Here is a 21,514-nt window from a genome sequence, read left to right as displayed (position 1 = left end):
TCCTCTTCAGGGAAAAAAAAAAAAAAAAAAGGTGGGGGTGGTGCTAGGAAGCCCTGGTACAGAATCACCTCCTAACCAGTCTGGCATACACCCCATGATTCTTGCCCCTGGCCAGCTCTAAGGGCCATTGGTTCTATAAATTGTCTGACTTTCTCCATGAAAAGATTGGTAAGCACTGCCAGAGAGGACGGAAACCCAGCTCTGCCTCCTACCTGCCATGCACTGTCCAAGTCTCACTGTCATATAGTCACATATACAGACTCTTAGGACATGGTGCTGTGCTTGTGTCCTGCTCTCTAGGGAATGGGATGTCTCCCCAGGGGAAGCATCTGGCCCTTCTGAAGCACATGCAGTGTCGCAGGTCTTCCCATCTCCAGTGGCTACTTAGAACAATGGTGCCAGCCTCAGCTGCTCACTGAAATCCACTGGGGAACTTGAAAAAAATACCGATGCCTGGAGCCCACCCTTTCCCTCTCAGTTTCTGACATAATTGGTCTGGGAGGGGGAGCCTGGGCATTGGGATTTTTTTTTTTTTTTTTTTTTGAGACTGAGTCTTGCTCTGTCCCCCAGGCTGGAGTGCAGTGGCGCGATCTCGGCTCACCACAAGCTCCGCCTCCCGGGTTCACGCCATTCTCCTGCCTCAGCCTCCTGAGTAGCTGGGACTACAGGCGCCTACCACCATGCCCGGCTAATTTTTTGTATTTTTAGTAGAGACGAGGTTTCACCGTGTTAGCCAGGATGGTCTCAATCTCCTGACCTCGTGATCCTCCTACCTCAGCCTCCCAAAGTGCTGGGATTACAGGCGTGAACCACTGCGCCCGGCCGGGCACTGGGATTTTTTATGGATAAAAGCTCCCCAGGTGATTCTTACATGCAGCCAAGGCTGAGAACTGCAAGACTCTAAGGCCAGCATAAGGCCTAGCACAGAAATGTCCATTTGTTAAATGAATGAGTGAATGAATGAATGACTTAGCTGCGTGAACATAGACAGGTGACTTAAATTTCCCTTATCTGTAAAATGAGGATTACACCTGTACTGACTCTTACCCAACCAGTCTGAGACTGGTACATAATGTATGTGAAAGGGCTTTGGTTCTCCAAGTTCTCAGGCCAGCAGTGTGGCCATCCCCTGGGGACTTGTTGGAAATGCAAATTCCAGGAACCTGACCCAGACCTGCTGAACCAAGAACTCTGGATATGGGGTGCAGCATCTGTGTTTTAACTAGGCTTCCAGGTGATGCTGAGGCACATTAAAGTCTGAGAGGCACGGCTTGAAAGGAATGATTCACAGCATACCATGGTTAGGAGTGTGACCTCCAGGGCCACATGGCCCGGTTTAATCTTGGCTCTTCCACGTAGTAAACTACACAACTTGACCTCTCTGTGTTTCAACTTCTTTTCATTTGTATTTTATTTTTTGAAATAGAGTCTCACTCTCTCTGTCGGCTGGAGCACAGTGGCTCCATCTGGCTTACTGCAACCTCCGCCTCCCAGGTTCAAGCGATTCTTGTGCCTCAGGCTCCTGTGTAGCTGGGATTACAGGCATGCGCCACCGCACCCAGCTAATTTTTGTATTTTTAGTGGAGACGGGGTTTCACCATTTTGGCCAGGCTGACCTTGAACTCCTGACAGCAAGTGATCCGCCAGCCTCGGCCTCCCAAAGTGCTGGGATTACAGGTTTGAGTCACCATGCCCAGCCTCTGTGCTTCTATTTCTTTATTTATAAAATGGGAAAATAACAGCACCTACCACGAGGGGTTAATACATGGGTTAAAAGAATTAGTACATACATAGCTCTGAGAACAGCGCCCAGCACATTCATTTTCAATACTTAAAACAAAACAAAACAAAATAAAAAAACAGGGTCTTGCTCTTTTGCCTAGGCTGGAGTGCAGCAGCACTATCTTGGCTCCCTGAAATCTCCATCTCCTGGGCTCAGCCCATCCTCCCACCTCAGCCTTCCTAGTAGCTGGGATCACAGGCATGCACCACCATGTAAGTTTTATATATTTTTTTTTGTACAGATGGGGCCTCCCTATGTTGCCCAGGCTGGTCTCAGACTCCTGCGCTCAAGCAATCAACCTGCCTCGGCCTCCCAAAGTGCTGGGATTATAGGCGTGAGACACCATATTTGGCCTTAATACATTTTAACTATTATTATCTACCTATGATCATAAGCTGGGGAAAAAATGAGGCATTGTAAGCAAAATTTCCAGGTAACTGGAGCCTACCCTTTTTAAGGGATAAAAGATTTAAGTCATTTTCTAAGTTCTATACTATTTATAATCCTAAAAATAACCAACATATATACCCTGTTTCCTTAAGTACAACACCTCTAATTCATCTCAAAGATCTCAAACTCTGAGCTTTCCTTCTTGAACCCAATCCATTTCTGCTCCATCCTGTACTGAAGGGCACGCCATCTCCACCATGATGACTCCTGACTTCCTGGCCTGGCTATAGAAGCCTGGCTTCTGCCCCACCAATGCCCCAGCCTCTCTCCAAGGGCACCAGCCCCTCTTAGGCACCACCATGCTGAAGCCTTGCATATGCCTATATTAGGAAGGCCAGGCGCCCTTTGTGGCCATATGTCTGCTTTTTAATTCTTTTGTCCCCGACCTCATTAGGCCATCAGCTGTCACTCGCCTGTCAGTGTGCCTGTCTCCACTCCTCCACTCAGCTTCACATGCAACCACAGCTAGTCCCTCTGCTGCCCAAAGCATGGTGCAATCTCAGGGCACGGTCTGTTTCTTCGATGAGTCTAACTGACGGCTCCAGAGGTCATGTGGGCACTCCCATAGCCAGCCAGGCCACCCCAACCCCCTCAGCTTGCCTCCAAGGACAGTCAGAAGCTATAATCTGGCCCCTCCTCAGACTTTACTTTTACTTTTCTAGTCTCTTCTCCCTCTTCCCAGCCAGCCTGGCTCTCCCTCATTTGCCTGCCCTTGTCACCACCAGAGCCATTTCTTATGAATGTGACTCTACCTTGACTGACCCTCTGCATCTCTCCAGGCCCATCTCAACTCCCACCTTCTTTATGAAGCCTTCCCTGAAACCCAAGACCCACCTGGCAATGCAAAGAACGTGGACTCGGCAGCCAGACACACCTGGGTCTGAATCCCAGCCTCTTTCTTGCTGCCTGACCTAAGGGAAAGTTACTTGACTTCTTAGAGTTTCTACTTTTTTGGCTTTAAAATAGTATGATATCCACCTTATGAGGCTGTTGTAAGAATAGAACAGGCAGTACATGTAAAGCAACTGACATGAGGCCTGGCAAATTATACTTATTAAATTATTAATATCATTATTATCATAAACCATAGCACTCACTGTCTACACCTCAACACATTACATACATATGGTTCTTGGTTATACTCAATATGGTGCTCTATTACATACAGTGGAGTCACACACTATATGGGGTTTGATTCCAAAGTCAGTATGTAAGGCAAAAATAAAAATATGGTCTAAAACTCCTGAAAATCCCTTAAACTGCTCACAAAGTACAGTACACATGATTTTGAGTATGCCATTTGATATAATATCGCTGCAGGAAAGCATAATAGTCATGTACAGCATATAGTAAAAACACACAAAACATAATTTTTATAATTTTAGGCTACAGTAATATAGTTTCTTATATAAGCATATAGTTGAATTTATTGAAGTTTACTGTCCACGTGCCATGACTATACAGCATAACTAATGTTCTGAATGATAATCAATTCGTGTTGAATGTTTAAGCCTGCTCTCCCTGGAGAGCTAGGACTATTTCCTACTTCCTTTATATCCCATCCCGTTCCCCAGCACTAGGCACACAACAGGCGTTCCACGAAAATCCATATGGATTTAACCAACTGATCTGAATGGTGCATGCACAATAAGCGGGCTGGAATACAGTGGGGAACAAGGGGATCTCCATGTGTGGTGACAACTTCAACTGCTCTATTCTCCCACATTGGTGGTGTGGGTGAGTGCAAGGTCTTTGGCTCTGTTTCAGGCACTTGACCAGGCAGAGTAGCTAAGCAGAGCTGGGGGCAGGCCAGACAGGAGGCTCTGAGGGCTGGAGGAAGTCGTTCACTTATTCAACTAGCTGTGAACTGTAATACCTCAAGGTGAACACTGTGGGGAGGCACCGTGCCTGCTTCTTTTTCAGCTTCCCCACCACAGACTGAGCTTCCTGAGGCAGAGGCTGTGTGTTGCTCATTGCTCTATCCCCGGCACTCACCTAGCACTGGGCCCTGCTCAGAGACAATACGAGGCACATTTGAGTGACTCAGTGAAAGATGATTTAGTTATTGTTTTCAACTAAATATTTCCTGATTTTAAAAAATGTACAGACCAGCAGAGGAAATAACAAATGTACCCCAATAATTAAAATTCAAGTCAGAATGTGCTCAGTGCTCCAACAGGGACATCAATGTTCCAGTTAGGGAATTAGGCACACAGCTTACAGACAGCTTGGAGCTAGGCCAGTGAAAGAGAGAAATGTTATAATGTGGTAATGAGGTAGGAAGGGAATTCCAGGGTGAAAAAGTAGTGTAAGAAAAGGCAAAAAGGGGCCAGGCAGGCGTGGTGGCTCACGCCAATAACCTCAGCACTTTGGGAGGCCGAGGCAGGCGGATCACCTGAGGTCAGGAGTTCGAGACCAGCCTGGCCAACATGGTGAAACCCCATCTCTACTAAAAATACAAAAATTAGCCGGGCGTGGTGGCATGTGCCTGTAATCCCAGCTACTTGGGAGGCTGAGGCAGGAGAATCACTTGAACCCGGGAGGCAGAGGTTGCAGTGAGCTGAGACTGCGCCACTGCACTCCAGCCTGGGCGACAGAGAGAGACTCTGTCTCAAAAAAATAAAATAAAAAATAAAATAAAATAAAATAAAATAAAATAAAAGGCAAAGAGGTGGAAAAGCATGAGATATGGACAGTAAGTCTGGAAGAAATGTATGACACATATAGGAAACCAAGGCGGGATAAAGCTGGGAAGGAAGCTGGGTCTCAAATCAAGCAGGTGTATGCTATAGTGGATGTGTGTTGTTTCTGCTGCCCGCCACCCATTCCTCCATCCTCTGATTATAGCACCCTATTTTCCCCTCTGGGGACCCACTCCAGCACATGACTTGGCCCTGGCCAATAAGAATATCCTCAGGCTATAGGTTCATGGAGGGCATGTGACCCAATCAGTTTCAAGGATACATAATGAAACTCTGGGATTATTCAAAGAGTCACACTTCTCTATCCACACAACTAGAACCTGGGGCTGTGACATTTTGCCATTACTTGTCTGAGGACCAAGCCTGCCTAGAAGATGGGGTGAGAGACAGAAAAGGTCACACTGTTAATGTTGGTCACACTGTTAATGTTTCCAGATAAGGCTGAGCCTGTAGCCAGTTCTACTACTGGACTTTTCAGATATTGGTGACAACGCATATCTTTTTAAGCCAGTTGAGCTGGGCTTTCTGTTACTCCCACCTGAAAGAGCTGTACCTGAGATGAAAGCAAGGTGGGCAGTCTAAGGAACAAGAAGGCACACACTGAGCACTAGCCATGGCCAGGCACAGGGCTACTCGTTTTCCTCTCAAAACCCTGCAAGGTAATGAAAAGGGGAATTGTGGAATGGGGAAACGGGGTTTACAGAGGTTAAATAATTGCCTGTGATCACACAGATTGTGACCGGCCAGGTGATTTGAACTCAGGTTGTTCAGATTCCAGAGCCCAGCTCCTTACACACCACCACCTGCCTGGAAAACAATGGGAGGCATAACAAGTTTCTGGAGAGTGATGGGGCATGATTTAACCTGTGACTTAAGAATGCTGAGCAGGTCAGGCATGGTGGCTTATTCCTGTAATCCCAGCACTTTGGAAGGCCGAGGAGGGCAGACTGCTTGAGCTCAGGAGTTCAAGACCAGCCTGGGCAACATGGCAAAATCCCATCTCTACAAAAAACACAAAAATTAGCTGGGTGTGGTGGTGGCATGCCTGTGGTCCCAGCTACTTGGGAGGCTGAAGTGGGAAGATCACCTGAGCCCGGGGAAGGTCAAGGCTGCAGTGAGTCATGATCACACCACTGCACTCCAGCCTGGGTGACAGAGTGAGAGACCCTGCCTAAAAAAAAGAAAAAAAAAAAAAATGCTGAGCTAACAGGATGCAAGAGGAGGAGAAAGGAGGCTGGAAGGTGAAAGAACATTAGAAAGTTAAGGTAGCCAGGCATTGTGGCTCATACCTGGAATCCCAAAACTTTGGAAGGCAGAGGCAGGAGGATCACTTCAGACCAGGAGTTCAAGACCAGCCTGGGAAACACAGAGAGACCCGCCTACAGAAAATTTAAAAATTAGCCAGGCGTGGTGGCATGCAACTGTAGTCTTAGCTACTTGGGAGGCTGAGGTGGGAGGATCAATCACTTGAGCCCTGGAGTTCAAGGTTACAGGTTACAGTGAGCTATGACCATGCCACTGCACTCCAGCCTGGGTGACCAAAAAAAAAGGAAGTCAAGGTAAAAGGGATACCAAATGAGAGGTAAGAAGGGTCTGCCTAGGATTCTGGCAGTTGATAGGGAAGAGAGGCTGATCCAAGAGAAAAATAAGTTGGACTTGGTGACTATTTGGGGAAGGATGGGAAATGGGCACGAGCGGGTGTGGGTGGAGATTGAGAAAAGGAAGGAAAGATACCAAGGTTTCAAGCTTGGGAAGATGTATTTTGTTAGGATATATCTCACTGTTAAGATATATCTTAACAAAATATATCTTAACAAAAGAATACTTCTCTGACCCCATTTGTCCCTCTAGTTCCCCTGTAAATCAAAACTCCTGAAAAAAAAGAAAAAGTCTACAAACACTGTTGCCATAAATGGGTACGAATTATATGATCCTTGTATTACAAATTTGTGGTGTGTAAAGTGTCAGTAACAGAACTCTTTAGGGAGCTGGGGAGAGTCCTGTTTAAAGCACTCAGAGCTCAGGGCCAGGAGGGCCTGGAGCACTTGCTTTTGGGGTAGGAGGGCCCAGCCACTAGGGTGGCAGGTGCATTTCCTGGATGACCACTTCAGAGGTCCTCAGCACCAGCCCTAGGGCCAGTACTAGAGTCTACACTGTCTCAAAGAAAATGCCAGCGCAGGAGTCCCTTCCCTTTCTTGGGAGGAATTATCCTTTATTCCTTTGTGTGTGTGTGTGTGTGTGTGTGTGTGTGTGTGTGTGTGTGGCGCCCGGCAGAGGGTGGCAGCACCTTTTCATCTACCCTCCCGCTTTGCTAGGGCCGCAGGCTTTCACCTCCGCCTGGCCGGCCTCCGGGCCCCGAGGGGTCAGCGGTGGCAAGATGGCCTCTCGCCGTCCCCAGGATGCGTAGGGCAAAAGAGGCAGGGATGAGCTCGGCGCCCACTTTGTTTTTATCACCGCTCTATCCCTAACCTAAAACAGTTCCTACATTTAGCAGGCATTCAGTAGATGCTTACTGATGGAATAAATGAATGAATACATGAATGCAAGGTCAAAAGACGCCAGGAAGGCCTTGAGTCTGTTCTAGAGAGGGGCCCAGGACAAGCAATCAGGAAGATCAGTGGGTTTGGGATGGCGAGCCACAAATCACTGCCCCAGAGGTGGTCGTTGAGGCTTGGGGCTCTGGCACTCCCCCCAGCCCCTACACCCACCCAGTCCCTGCATTGGCACACCCATCGGTTTGCTCAGAGCCATGTGCCACCACACCTTTTTGGGCACAGAGCCCAAGTATGGACGCCTGGGCTTGTCCTCTCTGCCAAGACCCAGAGTCAATCCCCAAAGACTAGGCAGGCATATGCGGCAAACTGCAGGGACCAGCTGACTGGCCCGGCAGCAGGCCTGCTGCTCTCTGAGGTCTCTCAGCTGCTGGGGAGTTTCTCATGGTGGCTGGGGATTTCCAAATTGCCTCTGCTTTGCCAAGCTTCCCCAAGGCCCAAAGCCATGAGCCAGCCTTGAGGATAGTTTCCCAAAATCCTCCACAGCCCTGCCCCACATCTCATCAGGACTTGGGTCACTTCTGGGTCTCCTAAATGTACCACATGCATTATGTTCTCCTCCCCACCCCCTCTGGCAGACACGAGGGAATAAACATAATGAAGCATTGTTCTCTTTTTCATATAAATGACAACTCTTCTCCATTTCCACAGAAGAGAAAAAAAGGGAACCAGCTTAAGGGTCAGTCACAGCAATTTAAATAAAATATCAGTAAGGTCTTCCTGGGTGTGAGATGGAGGCCTGTGGTGCTTATTCTCAAAGTCAGAGAAGTTCCTCTAGACAAGCCTCTGGTTCCTCCTAACACTGGACATCCAATAAATATTTGAGAATATGTGTGTTCACCTCTGAAGCCCCTATTGGGCCTGTTTCTAGAACCCTTTGAAGTAAAAATAAAGTGCAAACCCTATGTGCACAGAAACAGGAAGAAGCAAAAGCTTCTACCTTGCATACCAATCGACCACCTCCGTGCTCACTGCCTGGGCCAAATCCACTGGGGCATGTGAGCACCTGTGTGTTACAAAGCTGGGCAGAAGACATGCTTGGCGAGGAAAGGAAGCGCTGCCCCAGTTGTGGTGGCACACAGCCAGGGACCTGCTGGCCCTGGGGCATCAGGATTCCAGAGCTGGTGAGGTGTAGAAATTGCCTGAGAGGACAGATCTTCCTTCCTGAGAGGAAGGGAAATGCCACCATCCCCTGCCTCACCAGGGGAACTCTGAAAGAGGAAATAAACCTTCAAGAACACCCAACTGTTTCTTTCTGGGAGCTGTTTAGAGCCGTACTGTCCAATATGGTAGCTACTAGCCATGAGTGGCTATTCAAATTGAAGTTGGCCGGGTGTGATGGCTCATGCCCATAATCCCAACATTTTGGGAGGTCTAGGCAGCAAGATTGCTTGAGGCAGAAGTTCAAGACCAGCCTGGGCAACATAGTGAGACCCCCATCTCTAAAAAAAAATTTTTTTTTAATTAGCCAGGTGTGGTCCCAGCTACTTGGGAGGGGGAGGTGGGAGGTGGGAGGATCACTTAAGCCCAAGAGCTTGCTGCAGTAAACTGTGATGGTGCCACTGCACTCTAGCCTGGGCCACAGAGCAAGACCCTGTCTCAAAAAAAATTCCAGTTAAATGGAAACTGGATACTTGTTAAATGGAATGAGGATACTTCTGATCAAATTAAAAATCAAATAAAATTTAAGGTGCAGTACCTACTAAGTTGGACAGCACTACAGACCATTTCCATCCTTGCAAAATGTTCTGTTGGGCAGGTCTGGTCTAGAGGTTCCCTTTCAATGTGTCCTGGTCCCTCTACCAATGCCTCCTTCAGGTGATGCCCCTGCCCACCTGCTGTTTTCTCCCTTCCTCACCCCAGAGTCTGCTTAGACTTCTATCCCCACATGCCTTGCCATGTTCCCTAGGCCTCCAAAACAGGTGGAGGAGGGGACTGTAGTCACAATTTAATACCCAGCTGGGAGCAGAAGCAAGGCTGAATGGAAACCTGCCCCCACCCCAAGGCGTCCCAGGCNAAAAAAAAAAAAAAAAAAAAAAAAAAAAAAAAAATAGAAATTAGATTGTTTCATTTTCCTTTCTTTACTTGCTAGTAAAGTTGGTAATATTTTTCATATATTAACTTTCAATTCCTGTTGAGAATTTTTCTTTCTGATTTATAAAAAGCTCTTTATTGACTAAAATATTAATATTTGAAATTACTTTATAAATGCTTCAAATATATTTGTGCTAATGTTTTGTTTCCTTTTTAATTTCCTTTATGCTATTTTTGGACTGAAGACAGGTTAACTGTCTCTGTAGTTACATCTACCAATCTTGTCCTACATGAGGTCCCAACTTGCTTAGATGCCACACAGGTTAATTTGCATATAATAACAATTGATGCTTGCCTTGTGATGACCCTTCCTAAATTAACATTTCATAATTATTTTCATGTTTCTTCATATTAAAGATATTACATATTAATTTTTTATATTTTTAAAGTAGGAAACGGTGTTCATTGTTTTCCAAAATGGATTCTTACTCTAATCACATTTATGTAATAATTTATCATTAACCTACTATTTTATCACTTGGATCCTAGACTTACTATTATTTTCCATTGAGAGATATATATATGTATCTATCATTTACTAGAAATACATATTTTAATACTATAACTTTCTAATATTTTTGCTAAACCAAAATTAGTATTTCTCTTAGGATACTTTGAACAGCCATTACAAAATACCATACACAGCATGGCTTAAACAAAAGAAATTATTTTCTCATGGTTTTAGAGGTTGGAAAGTCCAAGATAAAGATCTGGCAGTGTTCAGTTTCTGGTGAGGGTTCCCTTCCTGGTTTGCAGGTAGCCACCTTCTCATTGTGTCCTCACATGGCAGAGAGGGAGACCAAGCTCTCTGGTGTCTTTTCTTACAAGGACACGAATACCATCACACCATGTTCTCACCTTTATTTCTTCATCTAATCCTAATTACCTCCAAATACAAGTACGAGTAGTTTCCAAATGCAGTCACACTGGGAGTTACGGCTTCAATGTGTGAACTGAGAGGGGAGGTATAATCATTCAGTCTATAACAGTATTAAACTTCCATTTATAAATAACATACATTTTTGTTATTTGTTTATTCTTATAGATAAAATTCATCCATCTGCCCTGGCTTTATGTAATAATATTCTATTGTGTGTAGCTTCATATGTCAGCTTCAGTCTTTTTTTGAACAAAGTGTAGTATAATAAACTTTATTGTGCTAGAGAATTTTGGCTTCAACTTATTTTTTCTAAATGATGCATTTTGATAACTTCTACCTAAAGTTTGGTTGAAAGTATTTTTAGAGAAATGGTATTTAAATTTAGTAACAGTATCTTCAGCAATGTTAAGTTAACCCATCTGATGGTGGGAAATGTATAGCCTTTTGCCTACTCTCAAGAAATCAAGTATTCTTTCCTGAACCAATCCTTCTAGTCCCATAAGAGAACAAATTTGAATGATTTTACAGATGAAGAACAGAGATCGTTTATTCTCATACTTATTGGAATGTAGGAATTCACACACAAAATGAAAGTGACACTAGTAAGTTTGCAGAAGTGCAACTATGAAGGACATCTACTGAGAAACTGTACCTTAGAGTGTATTGGGATGTATTATTGAAAGCTGGCATAAGGAGAGTAGGTTCATTAGCTTATGACATCCTCTGAGTCATTGTTGAAGCCATGCAAGTCACTTTATTAAATTTCTCCCTACAAAGATTTTTGGCCTGGTTTATTGTGTTTTCCAGACATAATAAGCCTAAAGTGGGGATTGTAACACTGAGTCATGACCACCGCTAACTATTTTAGCTCACTAAGAACACATATGAAAGTGTTCACCATGCAAGAGTACGCACAGGCTTTAAACAATGTTTGTGGTTTTAAATATTTTCATGAGAAGTTATTGTCTTTTCCATAGGATCCAGTGTTAGAATTCTTACTGTTCTCAAGCACCAAAAAGAGTGTAAACAAAATCATAAGATAAAAAAATTGGCACTACCTATAAAGGCAAATTTTTCTTTCTATATGCATCTGCCAATGAAAGTAATGTACAGAATTTTATTGATGTAAGCCTTGAACAAGCCAAGTAAAATATATTCTTGCATTAATTAAAAAAAAACTTAGAATTTTTTGCCTCTATACTTCATGTTTGTGAGACTCTGAGGCTGATCTCTCAGAATCTGTATTAGTAAAAAATATTAAGATATTTCTTCCTTGAAAACCAGAGAGGGTGAGAAGAGGCAGGCAAACCACCGAAATGGATTAAAATGTATCAAAGTAACTTCTTAAAGCTCTAGGACATATGTTTGCTTGCTTATGGAAATATGTTTAACCACAAAATAATCCCTCCAACAACTTCTGAAATACAACCAGAGGTATCAGCACCTTTCATCCAAGTTCAGATTTGTAAGACAATCAAATTAGTTTAGAAGTCACACAGGTTAATTTGCATATAATGACAATTGTATCAATGTATGTTACAATTAGAATATTTTTGGACCAATATGCTACTCTCTCAATTTAGATCCATACCAAGGACTCTGAAATATAACCATTTACAACTTCCCCTCATTTTTATTTCTCCAGAATGTGCTTTCAAAGGGATAAAAATGTCACAAGCAGTGACTCATTCTTACCAGAACATTGATGGTCACCTGAGCAGTACCACTTCTCTGTCTGAGGGGATCAGGGATGGCATCGTTGTCCAAGTCTGTTACTTTCACAGCTATCTTGTATTGTGATTCAATTTCTCTGTCTAGTGAATCTAATAGCTTTATCACTCCTGATGCAAAAATAAAGGGAGACCTGTTATCCCAGGATTAGTAAATACTTGCAATATATTCTAAAATGTTAATTCTATAAATGAAATTATTACAATAATGAATAGAAATTAACTAATACAAATAAATTCATTATATATTCATACACCTAAAGTGTAATTATAACAGGTATTAAACTATGCACTATTTTATTCACCTGTTAAGTCACGTTCTTGGATACATGGAAAAGCACAAGTGCATAGGCTTTATATAGAAGATCAATATAGCAAAGATCAAAGCTTTAGTGCTTTGCCTTAGGTAAGTAAGAATTTATGGATACAGCTAACAAATCCAGGCGAACATTAAATAGTTCAAGAGAAAGTTTTTAAGATGTTCTCATGATCACAGTTTCTAAATAAAATACATTTCCAATGAGTGTATATGAGATCTTTACTTTTATGATTAATTGGTATCAGCATTTTTACAATACCTGTATCTGGTTCAATGTAAAATTTGGGAGGTGTTCCCAAATTGCCTTCAACAATGGTATATTTCATATTATTAAATGGCCAGTCTGCATCAGTAAATGTAACTTTTCCAACTAGCGTATCAACTGGACTATTTTCAAATACACTGAAGGCAAATGCTGATGCAGTTCCAATTGGATTCAGTCCATTTATGCGACTGACACTTACAATGACTGTAATAATTGCTATGGAAAAGAAAGCACATAAAAATGTAGCTGAGGTAATAATGTGTTTTCTTCAATAATCCTTTTTATCTTTTTAATTAACACCTCCTATTATATTACATTTATTATATTTTATACTAAAATCTCAGGGCATAAATTATACATTTATATTGATAAGTTTTATTAAATTATTACCTTTTCAATCATAGAGCATTTGGAAATAAGTTTAGGAGTAAAACATTCCATTGATTCTTTTTGAACACTTGTCAAAGCAATTGTTTTTTATAGTGTGTTTATATATAAATGCTACTATTCTGAATTAAAGACCATAGTTTCCAAAATCTGACAAACTATTCATCAAATTGAAATATAATCAAAATACTTCAGCATAATGAAAGAAATGCAATTTACTATGAGAATTTGAATATTAGTATTTTCTCTAAAGTAGAATAAACAAATAATTCCTTGAGAAATATTTTAAATACACAAGTATTCTAAAAATGTTTATTTTTTGACATTGTATTTTAATAACTGTAATGTGCTGTATTAAACATTTGGGTTTCATTCTCTAGTTTGTTTTTATGTAGACTCAGTTTTTAAATAGCTGTGCATGAGCACTAAATAAGTTAATATAATAATATATTGCATATGTTATTATAACAGATTATTTGAATACTTATAAATATGACAAACTTCTGAGACACATTTTTTAAATGCACTGAGTGCTTTCCATGTCAAACTATTTTAATATTTCAAATTAGTAATTTCTTACTTGATAGTACAGGACTTCCTTCGTCAGACACTTTCACAAACAATGTATGTTTGAAATGCATTCCTGCAAAAATAGCGTTATCAAAATCCAGATGTCTAGGTCCAATCTGTAGATGAAAAACAGTGTATCAATGGTTCACTTTGTTTTCTTTGGTTAAACATCTCTTTTGTTATTTACATGAATCCAAAATGAAGACATACGAAACTTATATTGGTAACAAATTAGTGAAAGTGATATTCTAGAACAGCATTGTCCAATAGGAATATGAGTCATAAATGTGTGCCACATATGAAATTAAAAACTTTCTAGTAGCCATATTTTAAAATAATACAAATAAGTAGGTAATATTAATTTTAATAAAGTATTTTATTTAGTCAAACATATCCCAAATGCTAGCATTTTAAATTACAATCAATATCAAAAATATTGATGAGATGTTTACATGTTTGTTCATTCTAATTCTATGAAATTCTTTGCTTAATTGAAAACTATAGCATATCTCAATTTGGACAAAACACATTTCATGAGCTCAAAGGTATATGTAGCTAGTGGATTCTGTACTGCAAAATTTTATAATATACAACTATAAATTTATTGCAAAACTAAGATGATATTACTTCATATTCTGGCACTTTGTAATTATTACCATACATTATAAAAGTATGCTAAGAGCAAAAGTAGGGTATCATATTTATGTGCGTTTGTTCGCACTGATTCATTTGTCATAGATTGCCATTTTCTTATGCATTATCTTCATAAATAGTTACTATGATGTGGAAAAAGTAGTCGTCATGAACTTGTGTTCTTTCAAAATGAGTTAGATCTGGGTATTAGTGGAAATAACCTGTAGGCAGCAAGCTTCGAATTGCAAGCTTCAAAATTACACAAAAACAGAACTTGAGATCCATTCTGCTGGGAGAGGTCAAAGCATCTCATATTTTTGCTCTTTCACTTTACTCTCCTGGGAAGAATGTGCATGGCAGGCATGATGCTTTCAGGATCTTTAATAACATTAAATACAAAGGAAAGTGGCAAGAGTCTTGCCCTTCACAATCCTCAGGGTGGTTGTAGCCTAGAGTATGTCTGGGGCCATCCAAGGGGAAGCGTGGAAAGAATGTGATCGCGTGCTGTGTCTTCAGTTCTTCTGAAGATATTTTTTGTGCCTCAGCCACATTCACATTAACTATTTTTTCTCAACAAACAGCCAATACCTATTAAGGAGGGAAGTTATGTGTAGCAACTGGATACTGAGTTTGTGCAAAAAGGATAGGTGAATAAAACTGTTTTCTCAAAATTCTACAGTGTTCCCAGAATTATAGAAATCAGAGTCCGTAAATGAAATAGTCAAATGGGGCAAAATAGTTTTTCGTGAATGAAGTAGCATATTAGGTAATCTCTAAGGTGCTTTTCAATATTAGAATTCTGTAGTCTATATTCTAAATAGATAAAGTAACAAAGAGAACAATGGCACTGAATCATATATCAGTCAGGAAGTTAACAATTTACACCAGTAATTATTTTGTAAATTTATTGTATGCCTTTTCTATCGATATTAAGAGAATATGAAAATACAGACATAAATTTAACAATGAAAAGAACTACAACTACAATAAGGAAATTGCCAGAGGCAGACACAGCATCTATGGAAATTCTATATGTGTCAGAGATAGCATTAGAAGTCTCTGTAGAAATATCACTGTGAGAGTAGGTGCTCTAAATAGTGAAAAATAATTAATTGCATTCCTACTTTACTGCAGACCACAAAATAAGTTCTTTTACATTTAGAAAAACTTAAATATGAAATGCCACTTGTAAAAATATTTACAAGAAAATATAGGATATTTTCCAAAATATCAGAGTATATCACACCAATAATAACAAAACAGAATGGATAAAGACATGATTATGCTTTTCACACAAAGGAAACACAAATATTTAATGTTTATTCACATATTTGGTGAATATATGGAATGATGTGCGATCTCATTATCAATTAGGCAAAAACATGTTAAACGATGTGACAGTAGCAGTTATTATAAGAATATTGCTCAAAAGCAATGCATATCCATTTCAGGTGACAGTATAAGCTGGTACAACCTCTTTGGAAAGCAACTTGGCACTAACTCATACAGCTGAACGTTTAAATACATTATAACATAGCAGTTCTGTTCTGGGGGGCACTAAGAGAAACACACAAGAATGCTCATTACAATGATATACATAACACACAAAAACCAGGAGGAAATTCAAATCTCTACCAATGGGAGAATGGTTATAGTCATACAATGGAATATTAAGATATATAATGGAACATTACAGCAACTAAGTGACTGATAGACAGATAGATAGATGATAAATAGACAGACAGATGATAGATATGATAAACAAGTACTCCCTAAACAATAATGACTCAAACACATAATGAATCAAGTATCAAGTTACAGAAGACTGCATAGGTATACCACTTTTTTAAAGGTCAAGAACTAAGCAAACATAACAAGGTTATCTAGTAATATGTACATCGATGACAAAACTATAAAATCCCCAATCAATGACAAACACAAAATTCAGGATACTGGTTGCGTCTGGAAGACAAGCAGAGGGATGGCAAAGGGTAGCAGCACAGCTCTTAGTAATATTCAATTTCTGAAGTGAGATGATAGGCTCAGGGGTTCATTTTATTGCTATGCTTTATTACTTGCAAATATGTTACTTATGTTATCTAATATCAAATATTACATCATAAAATAATAATTTAAAAAATGAATTGACTAGTAAAAATATATTGGGGTGATTTTTCAGGTCAATGCTCACTAAAGAGAAATAACCTCATAAAATACATGATTAGTAATACTGACTTAAAGAAATATTCCTTTTTATTATTTTATTAATAAGCTCAATATATTGCATATGAAATCATTTGGATTCATTAAATAGTAATTCATTGTTAAACATTACAATTACATGGCTATCACTGGCACCCTGGTGAATATCATTCCTCCATGAGTAAAGGTAAATTTAAAGTTAATATCTAATAGTCTACTAGAGCTGTAATCATTATTTTAACATAACATTCTTGGTGCTTATTATAAATCATAGTTTTGAGTGATTGCTAATCTCTTTTTACCTCGTTAATATAATACATATGCCAATGTATGGCATCTAAGAACAAATGTTTTATTTTTAATTTTAAAAAATTATATTTTAATTATGCCCTTTTATGAGTTTAAAACTCAGACATCACTGGAGAGCCAAACACATGTTCTTTCTATGTTCTTCTAGTAAATGTTTTATTCCCTAAGCATTAAAATTGTGTCAGTTTCTTTTTTTACACACTAGCTTCTTTTCTCTAGCTTCTTTAAGATAAGGATGTTGCCACTTTGTGACTTTTTCTGAACTTAATCACCCTTTGAGAAAAATACTATTGTTCTCCTTCTAATAATAGTTGGAAAAAAGAAAAAGAGGTTATACCATATGCCAGGGAATTTAATAAAGATTACTTTTTCATAATTTTCAGGCAAAGGTAGAAAGCCATCATAAAATACTCTGTGTCAATGGTTTTGCTTCTAGGAAATTTATGTGGCCGGTTTTATGGTTTTAGTCAAATTAGAACAGGTCCACTACAAAAATTTTGTTGTTGTTTACTCATATATTTTGTATCCTTGTTTTATTTGTTTTATTCTTGTTAGAGTTGCATGAATAAGGGAGATTCAAAGAAATGTTTTTCATGCCATGATCTTCGTATTCCTAATTGAAGATATTTTTGATATTGTATTATTTTCCATCATTATCAGAATACAAATGTAACATATGTAGTTTACAAGTATCTGTTTTGATATTCTAGTCATATCAACAATATATTCTAATTGCAAGGAATTATGAAAACGTGGCATTGATGCATCTGGCAATAATGTTATTAAATCCTGTCAATGTCTTACAAAAACGACTTTTACAGTATAATTTTGTTCATTTTATTTACTCATTCAGCATTTTTAGTTTATTTTTTATTGATACATAATGTACATATTTTGGGGTACATGCAACAATATATTTGTATAATTTGTAAAGATCAAATCAGTGTAATTGGGATATCCATCACCTTAAATATTCATCTTTTCTTTACACTAGAAATATCTATATTATTTTCTTCTATTTTGAATTATACAATGGATTGTTGCAAACTACAGTCACCCTACTGATCAAACACTAGGTCTTATTTCTTCTATCAATTGGTAAATTTATATCCATTCATTGTTCATTAATCAATATATATATATCTCTAAAAACATACGTCAGAAACTAGTTTAATAACAGATATTTTTATTTTACCATCTAACGGGAGAAACAGATGGAACGTGTAATTAGTGCTATGGTGGGAGAGATACAAAATGCTGCAAGAACCCAATGAGATGTGCCTAATCCAGACAAGAGGGAGAAGAAATATCAGGGATGGCTCTTAAAAGAAACAATCTCTAAACAAAGCCATGAGGGCTATGCAGAAGTGTGTGAGTACTGGGGACACAACATAACTGAGGAAGAATTTCTAACAGTATGAATAGCACGAACAGCAGAACTAAAAGTGAGGTGAAGGACATCCATTGTTTTAAGATTGTGAAAGTGGTTCTGTGCATCTCAGCCACAAAGTATAAGACAGAGAATGATAATGTTAGGGGTTTGTATGGAATGCAACTTGGATAGAGGTCCATTTGCAATGAATTCAGTATCAAAATAAGGTAAAAAAGAAGTGCTTGTTACCTGTGTCTACTCATCCAAACCGTGTTTTGTTTCTTATCTGTTAATGAAAACAAACTCAACATGGGTTTGAACAACTTTTATCATAGCAATGTTCAGCCATTACCCAGGAATCTTTGTTGAACACAATGTCTAATCTAACCCCACCTATTCTTTTAAAAATATGTGAGTATAACAACATATAGCCTGACTTAGGTCTCAAAATTTATTGGAAATAAAGTTCTAGATTTCTTTAATTGGTAAAATATTTGAGCTATGGCACATCCCAGAATACAGTAATAAAGTATGCATATTAATTATCTTCATATACCATATTTGATAGTTATTGAATATATTTATTAAAAGTAACTATGGCAGTGATATGGACAGGAGGCAAGGAAATAATGGGTAGAAGAGGGTGGTCCCCAGCTAAGGCCACACCCCCAAGCCTAGGACTATGGCCCAAAGTGAGAACATGTATTCCTGTTTTCCCATCCAAATGTTGCCTTTTCCAAAACCATCTTGGCCTGCCCCACCCCACATCCTGTACCCATAATCCCAGGCTCCAATGGCAGAGGGGCAGCAGAGCAGCAGAGTGGCTGAGCAGCAAAGAAGGAGAGAAGAAAAGCAGCAGCTGGACATCAGAGACAGCAGCTTGACAGTGGGACTTCAGAGAAGAGTTCGATTGGAGCCAAATTCCAGAGGAAGACCACCTTCCCACTCCATCCCCTGTCCAGCTCCCCATCACACTGAGAGTCACTTCCACCACTCAATAAAATATTCTACGTTCACTACTCTTCAGTTCGTTTGTGCGGCCTGATTCTTCCTGGATGCTGGACAAGAACTTAGGTACCAAGAGGATGGGTGTGAAAGGCTGTCACCCTGACCCTCCACTGAGCTGTTAAACACTTAAGCTGTACATGGATGGACATAAAAGCTGAAAGAGCACACTGTAACACATGCCCTCTGGGGCTCCAGGGTCACAAGTACCCCCTTAGACGCCATGGTGAAGCACAGAGCTGTACTCCTGCCAGTGCCCAGAGGCATGAGTCCCAGCCCCTGCACCCGCTCACCTGTGAGCTCCCCATCCTGTGAGGGGTTTAGAGCTGAGGGCTGAGTAAATGAGCCACCCCCTTCACAAGTCCTGCATAGGGGTCAAGGGAATTAACCCGTTTCAGTAGTTTTGACACATTCCAAAGAAATAGACAGTATTTTATTACAGAGCCATTTGTTTTAGGAAATTTATAACCTTCCTAGTTCAGTTCCAAAGATCAAAATTGCATTCCAGCATTCATTTCAAACTAAGATATGTTGTTGGTAATTTAAGGTTCAATTAAAAATCCAGGAACAAATTCTGCCATCAGCTATTTGAATTACTGTAGTTCATTAAGAATTTTATAATCATGAAAATATTTTTCTATCTAAGGTTAATCACAGGGACACAATCAGAGAGCAACTTAAAAATACTCACTCTCAGTTCATTGTTTGTGAGGGTAAATGTTCCATTTGAAAAGGCATCCATAATCAAATGATATGTTATATTGTTATTGGGAGCACTTCCATCCTTATCTGTACAAGTTAGAGAGACTAAAAGAGTTTCAACTGGGATGTTTTCAGGACATTCAATTCTGAAATGAGTAGAATATGAGAAAAATGTGGTATAACATGTTAATCTAGATTTATGCAGATGATAATATTTAATAGATATTTTAAATAATCACTTCTGCCAATAAGAAAAGTACAACATTGATGAAAAATTGTGTAAGATAAGAAATTATTTGGCATCCTTGCTGAGGCTAAGGGAATTGAATTGCTATTATCCTAGATGAATAAGCAGCAACTTTAGTATTATGCACACATATTATCATTGAACAAAATGGAAATGAGTATCTCAGATTCATAATTTTATATTTATAAATCCTAGATCTCTATGTGATCTCTTGAAATTAAATGTCCCATGCTTTTTCTTTACAGATAATATATACTTGTCTCCCATTTAAAAATAAGAAAACAGAGCTATTGACTATTAAATTTGATAGCTAGCAGGGACTGTTTATTCTTACCAATATTCCTATGTCCCTCTATATATCCCAGTTTCCCTATAGCTACTGCAGTAGGCTATGTGGGATGTGCTAGCAAATGAAATGCAAGTGAGAATGCATTATATCAGTTCTCAGTATGATGATTAAAATTTGGGGGTACCTTCTACATGCTTTCTCACTTCTCTTCATGTAGTTGGGAGCACAAGGCAACACACTGCAAAGCCAAACAATTGAGTAGTATAGGATCCCTGAGTCACAGCACAGAGTGCCACACAGTAGAGCCCACCAACCTGCACCACTCTTTGCATAAGGGGCAAAGAAATACTTATTGGGTTTAGCCAGTGATATATATGTACGCTATTTTTTAAAACAGCAATCACTGGTATCTTGACTAGTACACAAAATTATAATGATATTTTTCTCTTTTCTAAAAGAAAATATCTAATGTTAAGCATTTAAAATACACTACAATTAAAATAATAGAGGAATAAAAGGTGAGTGGTCTAATTTGTTAACATGAAAAATGTTTTAGAAACAAAAATTCTAACACCCTCCAACATGAATCTGTAGACTACTAGCTGGAATAGAAAAGAAAAGCAAACAACTATTGGAGAGGCTACAGAATTCTTCTTTGTTCTTTGGCCTTTTGGTTTTCAGCAGAACATCTCTGACAAAAAGTTTACAAATGAACTAAAAGCTGATTTTTTTTTTATTATTATACTTTAAGTTCTAGGGTACATGTGCATAACGTGCAGGTTTGTTACATATGTATACTTGTGCCATGTGGGTGTGCTGCACCCATCAACTTGTCAGCACCCATCAACTCATCATTTACCTCAGGTATAACTCCCAATGCAATCCCTCCCTCCTGCCCCCTCCACGTGATAGGCCCCGGTGTGTGATGTTCCCCTTCCAGAGTCCAGGTGATCTCATTGTTCAGTTCCCACCTATGAGTGAGAACATGCGGTGTTTGGTTTTCTGTTCTTGTGATAGTTTGCT

The sequence above is a fragment of the Theropithecus gelada genome, chromosome 16 (assembly GCF_003255815.1).
Source record: "Theropithecus gelada isolate Dixy chromosome 16, Tgel_1.0, whole genome shotgun sequence".
Lineage (NCBI taxonomy): Eukaryota > Metazoa > Chordata > Mammalia > Primates > Cercopithecidae > Theropithecus > Theropithecus gelada.
The sequence above is the reverse complement of the archived record's forward strand: the minus strand, read 5'-3'. Positions refer to the sequence as shown.